The sequence below is a fragment of the Cannabis sativa genome, chromosome 6 (genome assembly GCF_029168945.1).
Source record: "Cannabis sativa cultivar Pink pepper isolate KNU-18-1 chromosome 6, ASM2916894v1, whole genome shotgun sequence".
In the NCBI taxonomy this organism is placed as follows: Eukaryota; Viridiplantae; Streptophyta; class Magnoliopsida; order Rosales; family Cannabaceae; genus Cannabis; species Cannabis sativa.
Genome location: NC_083606.1, coordinates 40,072,599 through 40,084,280, shown reverse-complemented (window position 1 = coordinate 40,084,280; position 11,682 = coordinate 40,072,599). Strand labels below are relative to the sequence as shown.

Sequence of the window (11,682 nt, the reverse complement as noted above, 5' to 3'; positions counted from 1 at the left end):
ATACAACGCGTACAAAAGGTTTGGTCAAACCCAAAATACCGAATAGCACAACTAGAAAAAAGGCCTTTGTCTTCGGTTTTTAGGCTAGTTTATCTTCGGTTTTCATTAAAATTCGCTACCGAAGTCATTTGAGGCGATGACATATGTTTTAAAATACCGAAGACGTAAGTGAGGCCTACGTCTTCGGTTATTATATAAAAACCGAAGACATAGGTCACTTTTATCTTCGGTTTTTATGTAATAACCGAAGATAAAAGTAACATATGTCTTCGGTTTTTATATAATAACCGAAGATAAAAGGATTACTTTTCTCTTCGGTTTTTATTTATGCTGAACGTCTTTGGTTATTTTTTAATTTTTATTTAATGATTAATTATATATTAAATTTTTTTTTGAAACAATTGTAAACTAATTATAAAAATAAGCATTTTCTTTAAAATAAAACTTATTTTAATTATATAACAAAATTAAATACAAAAGACATTCTAATTATATTATAACAAAATTAAAGTATACATTACAAAATATGCTAAGTTCTTACTAATAAAAATCACGCACAAAATAAGTATTGCCTAAAATTAAAAGTCTAAAGCTAACTAGTACAAGTATCGTGTCAGTTTCGATAACCATTGATTTTGCAGTGGTAGCAAGCAACATCGTCTCCACATCGTATGTGTCCTTCATTCCAACCTGTAAAATTAAAGTGTAAATTAGTTTTATGTATCACTTATTTATAAGCATAGTATCCCATTTATCGGTATGCATAAATAAACTAATTATAACTTAATTACTTTGTCTTTTATAAGAACGAATGAATTTAGAACTTTCACAATGTCATTAATTGGTATAAATTTAAAGAAAATTAAAATTATAACTTTAAAATGAAAATTGAAAAGTACCTTTGGAGTGTGAGGTCAATAGTCATCTGAGGGCGTTTATGTCTAAACAAAGGGTCCAAGTGAATGATCTTCCCAACACAAACAATCTCAAGCATCCAATGACGTCTAATAAGAAATTAATAAGAAAATATTAAGTGTTTGTCGACATCTAACTCCGAGCCATGATATCATCTCTCCATACATATCTCCAAAGTATTCCCCTATGTCATTAACCTCAAGGTCTATTTTTTCACCTTTATCCATTCTTTGGCATACACACTTCATCCGTGTAGGACCTCCATGGTTGGGAGGTTGCAAACAATGACCTAAGTTCTCATCTTTAGAGCAATCATGTGTCGGCACATCATCTGCCATATATGCATACAATGGTAGTTACACATTTCAATCACATAAAATATTATCCAAATTCTATTGAAATTTCGGTAGCATAACAACTATAAATCGAATGTTCCTGAAAAAAATTAACCATAAAATCAAAACATATAACAATCCACAACAATAAAAATTAAATTCCACCCATGCGACCGCAATATATGTATTCGCATGCAGAACTTACTTCACTACGAATGAATATTTAAGATATTCAAACTTCTCTACCATGATTATTAATAATTAATTAAAAGGTAGAAATATTATACCTCTATCTCAACACTTGGAAAAAATCGTATTCTCCCTTCAATTTAGATCCTTGATGTTTAACCACAAAACCTACAAAGAAATACAATTAAACAAAATGTTAAATAATAACATTGGCCATGAATAGATAACATGATTGCATTTTAAGCACAAAGCAACTAACTGTATATAATGGGACCATTTAGATGAAAAATAAAAGAGATATATAATTCACTTTGTGAACCATGGTACAATAATCAATTATAGAAATTTTGCATGATTTGAAAAATGAATTTTCATCATGTGAGTGTAAATAACAATAAAAGTAGAATATAGTAAAGCACAGCCATAAATAAACATTCACCAGTTAATATGATTGAATAGAACATAGTCTAGAATCAACGAACAAAATCGACATTTCTTTTCTTTTTTTCCATTAGTTTTTGAGTTTAATAGTGGAACCCTGACATATGGAAGTGTAATACACTAAGGAGCTTAGGAACAACACAACATGTGTACAAGTACTACATAAATTCTATAACATATAAAAGAAAAATGAATATGAAGGCTCTTAGGCCTAGACTAATCTAGATATCAAGATATGCTAATGTTATGGTGTTGATTCACTAGAAAGTAATTTCATTTTCAACTTTGATTTATTGCAATGTACAAAGTGAGGGTCCCCTTATACGGCTGGAAACACAATGGTCTATTTTTGGGCCAATGGAATATGCCATTATTCATCAATTTTTGCAACAAAATTCTAATGGGGTAAATAAATGTGCAGAGTGGGGACATAATTATCTAGTTATGAATATCAGAATTTACATACGTGATAGCTAAAAAAAATTATCATTTTATAATCAATTCAATCTATATATTATACATGGTCATCCACTTAGGAAAGAGATTATTTATATCGATCATGTATATTCATGAACCTTAAGCAAAATTTCCAATACACACAAAATATACATTGACTAAATCAGAAGCTGAATACTACTCTTAAACATTTAAAATTTTATCACTCCCAATACCATTTTAATTTAGAAAACAAAAAAACTTACATTGGTTTGAATACACAGTCAATCTTTTCGAAGATTTTCCACTGACAGACATATATAATACTTCTTCAATTCTTTTTTTCAGTAAAAGACACAAACATAAACAAAAATAAAATCAGTAGCCGCCGAGATAAATAAACAATCAAGTAATAATGTCATAAGAAAACGAAAAGAAGATTCTCTTTTCTGAAAGCTTCAAACCAAAAAAATAAAAACAAAACCTTTAATACTTAAAAATAACTAATAGTCAACACTTAAAAAATACTAAAAGAAATACTCTGTTTACAGTTATAATTCAAAGGGTGTGGAATTTTTTTCAAGAAAAATGCAGAGGCAAAAATGTGAAAGTAATTAAATCTAAAAATGGTGAGCACATCCATAAGTTGTTAGTTTAAAAAAATAATCTAATCTTATATACAATCTCCAAACACACTTTATCTGAGTTTTATACTTCTTTCTGACTCATAAATTTCATGGTCGTTTCCACCCTGCGTAAAATAAAACATAGCATAATTTATGCATGAATCAGTGTAATTGATCTACTGACAGACACGAACAAGAAAATTAAAATACTTTAAATCTTTTTTGTTTGCAAGGCCAAACAAGGGATGTGAAAACATTAAACCCAAATCATGTGATCTTATAAAACAGTTCAAAAATATATATAAATTCAACCTTATGGTTACATGTAAAAAATTAAGGACTGAAATTGCAGACTAACCTTGTAAGTTTTGTCACCAAAGAAATGGATTTCTTGGAAGTCGTCAAGGTATTTCAAGCAATATGTTTTATCCCAACCTTGGGGAAAGACCTATGACATGTAACATGAACAAAATAAATTTCAAGCAATAGGTGTCTGTGCTTGAAGATTAACTGCATTACTACCAGCAGTCATAAACAATCAGTAACTTACATCAAAGCTTATTTGTCCACCTATGGAGAATGTCAGGTTGATATGAGAAAACTTCTCCCATAGCACTGAAACCATTTTTGGGCGTATATTTTGAACTTATCCAAAAACCCAAACCGAACCCCGCACACACGCACAAAATAACAAAGAATGAAAGAGAGAGTACCAGCTGTCGAAGACAGTAACTGAAGGGTCGTCGTCGCTCTCTGGGAGGAGTAACCCTCGTCGTCGTGGGAGGACTGTCGTCGTCAGAGGAAGAGCTGGGGAAGAGACGTATGTCCTTGTCGTCGTCCTCGTCGGGGTAGCGATCGGAGAGAGGGTTTGAGAGAGGGTCGTGGGTTTTGAGGGTTTGAGCGAGAGGGTCGTGTGTGTCGTGGGTTAAGGGTTTCGACAAAGGGCCGGGTGTAATAAACTGAAGAGTCCAATCGTATACACACCTTTGTCTTCGGTAATTTGGTGGAGCCCTTTGTTTTCGAAAATTTTGTAATTACCGAAGACAAAGCTCCTTACAATAATAATTAAAAAATTTATATCTTTTTTGACTTCGGTTATTAACAAATACCGAAAATATAATTAAAATTTCACTAAAAAAATGATGATACGGATATTAAAATAGTTTTATCTTCGGATTTTTAATTTATTAAAGAAAAAAACCGAAAATAAAAGATAAAGTTATCTTTTATTTAAAATATGTATAATATTAAAATATCAAACCTTAAAAATAAATATTATTGTTATCCCAATTTTTGCATTCTGACGTGGCATCACATGAATGGTGACACGTGGAGTCTACTTGGAACATCTGTTCGGGAAGCATAATCTGACCAGGATGCCTCGCTGGCATGCCCAAGGCAAAGTATTCAGCGATCCGCACAGAGCGACCAACACTTAGTGAATTCAACTTACGCATCCTGAGTCATCATCACAATCCCTATAACTTAGGGATCAATTTATGTGGATATGGCATACACACGATCCCGCTATCAGTGTATTCAGCCTCAATCCCACGATCCTTGCATTCAACATTGATCCCATGATCTTTCTGTTTATACTCATTGTAACGAGAGGGGAAACTCTTCCTCCCCAAGCTTACTAGCCCTATAAATAGTGATGCATATTCACTTGGCAAAAGATCAATCGAAAAGTAGTTGAGCTAAGACTATACCCTAAATATATTATCCAAGAATTATATATTGAGAGAGACTGTTGTAAGAGCTATAAGAAAATGAATCTTTCTCCTTGATCTTAAGTCAATACAAGTAACGAGGATTAGGCTATTACCGAACTGCTCAGGGCTGAACTTCTATAAAATTCCCGTGTCTTTTTATTGCTTTATCATATATTTCTTATTATAAATCATTTATCGCTTATAAAATAGACTCGTTGTTGTTGGCTAAAAGCGAGGTCAATATTTTGGTGCTTTCATTGAGAGAAGGATCACAAATCGCTCTTTATTCAACATCCAATCGCCAATACGATGGCGCAAACTCGTAGAGGCCTGACTAATCCAGAAAATTCACAGACGCTGGATCCTGCATCGCAGAACCTAGGAAACACGAAGGTTCTGCCTGCTATTAATCCTGGACAGCCGGCGAACGTGGGGAATGCTGAAACGGTCCTATAGATGAAGTTGCACCTTGTGTGCAAGAGACTGGGAATAACAGTTCCGCACCCAACTATATAACACAACTATTTCGCCTGGAACCAATGCCCAGACGACTATCGGAGATGCCACTGAATTACAAAATCTCCGTGACATGCTTGGACTCATGCAGGGTCATAATAATACCTACATCATGATCAAAACGAACTACGCTCTGCAGTAAATCTCGCGTTCGACGAACAAAGGCGTATGTTCGCCGAATGGAGAGATAGAGAGATGGAGGCATTAAGGGCTCACCATACATAGATCGAAGATTTTAGTCGGCATGCTATCGTGCTGATACGAAGAGCCTACCAAACTGTAGGTCAGCAATCGTCGAATGTCATTCCCCTGGGAGAGACGGACGAGGATCCAACAATGAATACTTCCCAGACTACAAATGGTCAGCCGCCCAATCCCCGGTCACGAGTTCCACTCGTGGGCCCAGCGGTAGGCGAGGAGACCTTGTCTGGTAATTCATCAGGAGGAGTCATACTTGATGGTTCCAACCAGATCAATGGTGCCATTCTACTCGTCAACCAAGTGAATCAACCGCTAAGGCAGCTAGGCGCTTCTGTGTTCGAAAGGTTAGGGACAACCCATGACCTAAGGAATGAATCAGAATGTTACAACAATTGTGCAGCCCGGAGCCCGTACTCAAATCCCCGCTCAGAAAGATGCTGACGTAATCCAAATTTACCAGAATACCGAGCAGGTCAGCCCAGCTGTACAGGCTCAGCTAGACAAACTGAAAAATATGTTTCACGGCATGGCTGGACAAAGAAATAAAGATCTTGAGCTAGACCGAGCACACGGAACTCCTTTCTCACCGGAGATCAATCTCCCACTGCCCACAAGTTCAAAATGCCGACGTGGAAAATGTACATGGGGAGAGAAGATCCCCTTTCCCATCTCAAGTACTTCGAAATGCAAATGGATTTGCAAGGGGTACGAGGAGATGTATGCTGCAGAATCTTCCCTGCCACTCTGTCAGAAGTTGCTCAGCAATGGTATTTCAAGTTGGCTCCTGGAAAGTTTAGTTCATGGAAAACCTTCTCTTCGGAATTCCATGCACAATTCTCCTCCTCGCGCCAAATCCCATTGCATTCGGGAGACTTGGTCAAAGTTAAGCGACGACCAGGCGAGCCACTCCGGGCATACATCAGCAGATTCATGACGGAGGTGACCAAAGTTTCACGAGTAACTGAGGATGGAAAGTTATCCGCAATACTTGGGGGCATCGAAGTCCTCGGTGAACTCTCGAAGGATATAAGGAAGAACAGGCCAGTAGACTCAATGAGTGATTTCCTTGACCGAGCCAAAGGCTTCATCAAGCTCGAAGAAGCTATTCAATGAGCTAAAGGTGAACAAAAGCCTGGCAAGTCAAAGGCTCGTTCCACTAGAACATCCACCCAACTTCCCCAATACCCAAACAATTCAAGCTCAGGTGGTAAGCGCTCCAGTAACAACCACAAGCAAAGGAATGGGAAGAAAGGAAAGTTTACTGGAAAATCTAAACAAGCTCCCCGGGAGAACCATGCAAAATACACTGCATTCACTATTCTGACTGAAGATATAGAAAGTGTATACATGGCAACTCAGTCGTTGGCCCCGCATAAGAAGCCCGGGCCCATGGATAAAGATGCCAACAAAAGGGACACGACAAAGTTTTGTTGGTTCCACGGAGACTACGGCCACGACACTAATGAATGCTACAACTTGAAGCGGGAAATTGAATTCCTAATAAGGAAAAATAATCCGCACCTACAAAAGTGTGTTAAGACAGACCAAGGTCAGAGGAACGACAACAACCAAGATTTGCTACCTCCACGAGTAGATGGAAATCTACAATTCATTGTTGGAGGCCCTCACATTGCTGGAGATTCAGGCAAAGCTCGGGAGAGGTATGCCCGAATAGTACAACACGAGCAAGAAGAAGTCATCCTGGCCGTGGAAGAAAGTAAGCCCAAAGTTCCACGAGCAGGAGAGCCAATCATAACCTTCAACGATGAAGACGCTGTCAAAATTAGATTTCTGCACAACGACTCGCTAGTCGTGGAAGTCCAGATATCTAATAAAACGGTGGCCAGAACCATGATCGATAATGGAGCCTCTTCCAACATTTTGTTCAAGACTGCTTACAAAAAGATGGGACTCCAACTCAAGGATCTAACCCCATGCCTCCAGCTTGGCTATGGTTTCTTTGGTCAAGGAGTTGCACCTTTAGGACAAATTTGTCTACCCCTCACTGTTGGACAAGATCTGACGAGCATGACTATCATGGCACAGTTCCTAATATTGGATGTTCCTTCAGCTTTTAACGTAATGCTTGGCCGGCCGACCTTGTATGACTTAAAGGCTGTCACATCAATATTTCACTCGTGCCTGAAGTTCCCAACAAAGAATGGGGTAGGGTGTCTAAGAGGAAACTAGCAGTCTGTAAGATCGGAAATCGAAATCGAAGTAATGTTGGACTTGTAGAAGAATTAGAAGAGATCGAAATCGATCCAGATATCCCGACCAGAAAGCTAAAGATCGGAAAAGGTTTGTTGCTCGAAGTAAAATCAGAATTGATAAAATTTCTGAGAGCAAACCTAGAAGTTTTTGCTTGGTCACATGCGGATATGGTCGGAATCGATCCTTCTATCATTTCACATGTTCTGAATATCGATCCCAACTTCTGGCCAATTCAAGAAAAACAAAGGCTATTGGACAAAGAACGCGCAGTAGCCCTGAAGGATGAAGTTGAAAAGCTGCGCAACAACAACTTCATTATTGAAGCTTTTTACCCGACTTGGGTTGCAAATCCCGTACTAGTGCCCAAGCCGAACAAGAAATGGCGAGTCTGTATTGATTTCACAGACCTCAACAAGGTGTGCCCTAAAGACTGTTTTCCACTACCAAGAATCGATCAGCTTGTAGATGCAACAGCAGGGCACGAAATATTAAGCTTCATGGACGCTTACTCAGGCTACAATCAAATCAAAATGCATCCACCAGACCAAGAACATACAAGTTTCCGAACAGATATGGGTCTCTATTGCTACAAAGTCATGCCGTTTGGTCTTAAAAATACTGGGGCTACGTACCAAAGATTGGTAAATAAAATGTTTAACGATCAGATTGGGCGAAATATGGAATTATACGTGGATGATATGCTCGTAAATTCCACAAAGGCTGGGGGGCACATAGATGACCTGGATGAATGCTTCAAAGTCCTTAGAAAATACAACATGAAACTAAATCCCTTAAAGTGTTCGTTCGGAGTCAGCTCGAGAAAGTTTCTAGGCTTCATCGTCAATGCTGAGGAATTGAAGCCAATCCAGAAAAGATTCACGCCCTCCTGGGTATGAACTCGCCAACTAAAACCAAAGAAGTGCAAAGCTTAACTAGTTGGATCACCGCGCTCAGCAGATTCGTTTCAAAGTCAACAGATAAGTGTGTCCCATTCTTCAACATCCTGCGAGGAAACAAGCAGTTCGAGTGGACAGAGGAGAGTGAAAAAACTTTCCAAGGGTTAAAGGCACAACTTTCAAAACCTCGCGTACTCTCAAAACCTCTGGACGACGAGGAACTGGGAATATACTTAGCTGTTACGGAACATGCTGTGAGTGCCGTGCTAATCAGAGAAGAGAATGATATACAACACCAGTCTATTACATTAGTAAAAGACTCATTGAGGCCGAGGGCCAATATCCGTTAATAGAAAAACTCGCCTACTGCCTCATTCTAGCAACAAAGAAGTTGAGGCCTTATTTCCTAGCTCATCCTGTTCAAGTGTATACCGACCAACCACTACGCCAAATACTGCAAAAACTAGATGCTTCTGGACGGCTACTAAGTGGGTGGTAGAGTTGGGTCAGTACGAAATCACTTTCCAACCCTGAACAACAATCGAAGGCCAAGCCTTGGTAGACTTTGTGGTAGAATGCACAGGCAAAAAAGAAAGCATACCAGAAAGCAACCCCGAGTTGGTACAAATACCTCAGCCAAGTCACAATGACAACATATTGACCTCGAAACTACATGTGGATGGGTCAGCTACAAATCAACTATCTGGTGCAGGAATTGCCCTTGTCATGCCTCGGGGGCAACACCTGCACGCCTACGATCAAGTTTGGATTCAAAGCATCTAACAACGAAGCCGAGTACGAAGGTCTAATCCCTGGGCTAAGACTAGCCTAGGTGATGAAGGGTGAACACATCGAAATCTATAGTGATTCACAGCTGGTGGTAAATCATGTATCCGAAGAATATGAAGCTCGGGGAGAAAAGATGATAGAAAATCTGAGCAAAATACATGATCTGCTTGCACAATTCAAAAGCTGTGGTCTCAAAAAATTATGAGAGAAGAAAATACAACTGCAGACACGTTAGCTCGATTGGCAAGCAGCAATGTAAGTGACAAGGCAAACCTGGTTCCTATCTAGTTCCTCGAAGAGCCTAGCATCACTGACACGAAAGAAATTGAAATGATTGATACATCCACAAACTGGATGACACCATTAACGACCTACCTCGAGTCTAGGAAACTCCCAGATCACCGAAATGAAGCTCGGAAAATGAGAAGGAAAGTTGCACGGTATATCATAGTAGAAGGAGTCATGTACAGAAGAGGATTCTTAATGCCATTGCTCAGATGTGTCACTCAAGGAGAAGTTGCACGACTTCTATCCAAAGTACACGACGGATTCTGTGGAAATCATGCCGCTGGACAAAGCTTATCCAAGAAAATTCTAAGGCAAGGTTACTTCTGGCCGATAATGATTGAAGATTCAAAAGCCTATTTTAAGAAGTGTGACAAATGCCAGAGATTTTATAAGATACCAAGAGCTCCACCCAATGAGTTAACACAGATGCAAAGTCCGTGGCCCTTTGCCATTTGGGGGATTGACCTGATCGGACAATTAAAGGTAAAGGTGGAGTGCAGTATGCAGTGGTAGCGGTTGATTACTTTACTAAGTGGACTGAGGCCGAACCACTTGCAACCATCACATCAAAAAAAGTTCAAGACTTTATTGTGAAGAACATAATATGTCGGTTCGAACTACCGTGCAAAATAGTCTCAAATAATGGCAAGCAGTTCGACAGCCAATCTTTTACTGATTTTTGTGCAAACCATGGTATCATCAAAAGTTTCTCTGCAGTGGCGCATGCTCAGGAAAACGATCAAGTTGAGGCAGTCAACAAAACCTTGAAGGATACACTAAAGAAAAAATTTGAAGATGCCAAAGGAAACTGGCCAGAAGAGCTTCCTGAAGTCCTATGTTCATACCCTACAACTAAAAAAACGGCAACTGGACAAACACCATTCGCAATGGCATACAGTTATGAAGCTATGTTGCCTGTTGAACTTGAGTCACCTTCCCACGGAAGATTGACGTACGATCAAGGTACCAATCACATACTCCTTCCAGAATCACTTGATGAAATCGAAGAAAGACAAGCAACTGCAAACTTAAAGTTGATGGCCCATCAACAAAATGTAGCTCGCTATTTCAACAAACAAGTGAAGGCTCAGAAATTCTTCATGGGAAATATGGTTCTGAGAAGGGTATTCGTGAACACCAAAGACAGTACGACAGGTGTACTTGGACCTAAATGGGAAGGACCATATCAAGTGGTCGAAGTTCTCGACTCCAGAGCATACAAGTTAGGTAAGTATGATGAAAAAATGTAACTCATTCTAGTACCACGGTATTGGAATGGAGAACATTTAAGAAAATACTACCAATAAAGTACCAGGTCGGATGACCACTTTAAGTACTAAATGAACATTTGCTTTTAAGTGAATGGCCTTCTGGGTGGACTACACTCAATGATTTCGATAAAAGAAACAAAGTACTCAGGTCGGGTGACCACTTTAAAGTACAGTTTCTTATGTCTGCAATTTGTTTTATTTCATGTTAAGCTAAAAGATCAGATTAGATCAAATAGCTCTGATGTAAGTTACTACGGTAACAAATACACTTTTCGATCAATAAATGAATAAGGATAGTTATTTCAAAATTTAATTGAGTCAAAATTATCAGCATGTTTCTAATTTACCATACAACGCGTACAAAAGGTTTGGTCAAACCCAAAATACCGAATAGATAAACAATACATTTGTAAAAGACAAAGTCATACGTCTACTTGGTCACTTGGGGGGCACCTATACATGTACAAAGCATTTGGTAAAAATAAAACAATCACGATTGCAGAACAATTATAAACAGAGAATGAAATTCATTAAGGATAACAAAAGCACGTACTACCGGGATTAAAAGCTGCCCGGTCAGCATGTTGTTCAAAAATGAAAAATAATTCAAAGTTTAAAGACTGCTTGGCCGGTCATGATGTCTTAGAAAAGGCCCTGAGGCCGAATAAGATATATAAAATAAACAGATAAAAAGAGAAGTGTTTAAGCAGCTGGAGTCCCAGGCTCTTGGTTCGATTCTTCTGGGTAAACCGGAGCAGGAGGATCTGTTGCTTGAACAGGAGGTGCATCAATAGCCTGACCAGAGGTTGAAGCAGCGGCCTCAGTTTCACCATAGGCCACTTAGGATGCGC

The 11,682-nt window shown here is 38.6% G+C and overlaps 1 long non-coding RNA gene across 2 annotated transcripts; it reads right to left on the bottom strand.

Annotated features, from left to right (window-relative positions):
- Positions 1-534: 534 nt before the first annotated feature.
- On the bottom strand, positions 535-3,949 carry LOC115695057 (uncharacterized). 2 transcript variants are annotated; one of them, XR_009688391.1, is made up of 6 exons: positions 3,492-3,949; positions 3,300-3,389; positions 2,582-2,652; positions 1,538-1,607; positions 900-1,246; positions 535-690 (listed from the first exon to the last, which is right to left on the bottom strand). It is a non-coding gene; the product is annotated as an uncharacterized LOC115695057 (long non-coding RNA). The 2 variants fall into 2 exon arrangements; XR_009688392.1 differs by lacking the exons at positions 535-690; positions 900-1,246; positions 1,538-1,607; positions 2,582-2,652 and adding an exon at positions 2,669-3,066 and having other exon boundaries at positions 3,492-3,939.
- Positions 3,950-11,682: the final 7,733 nt, after the last annotated feature.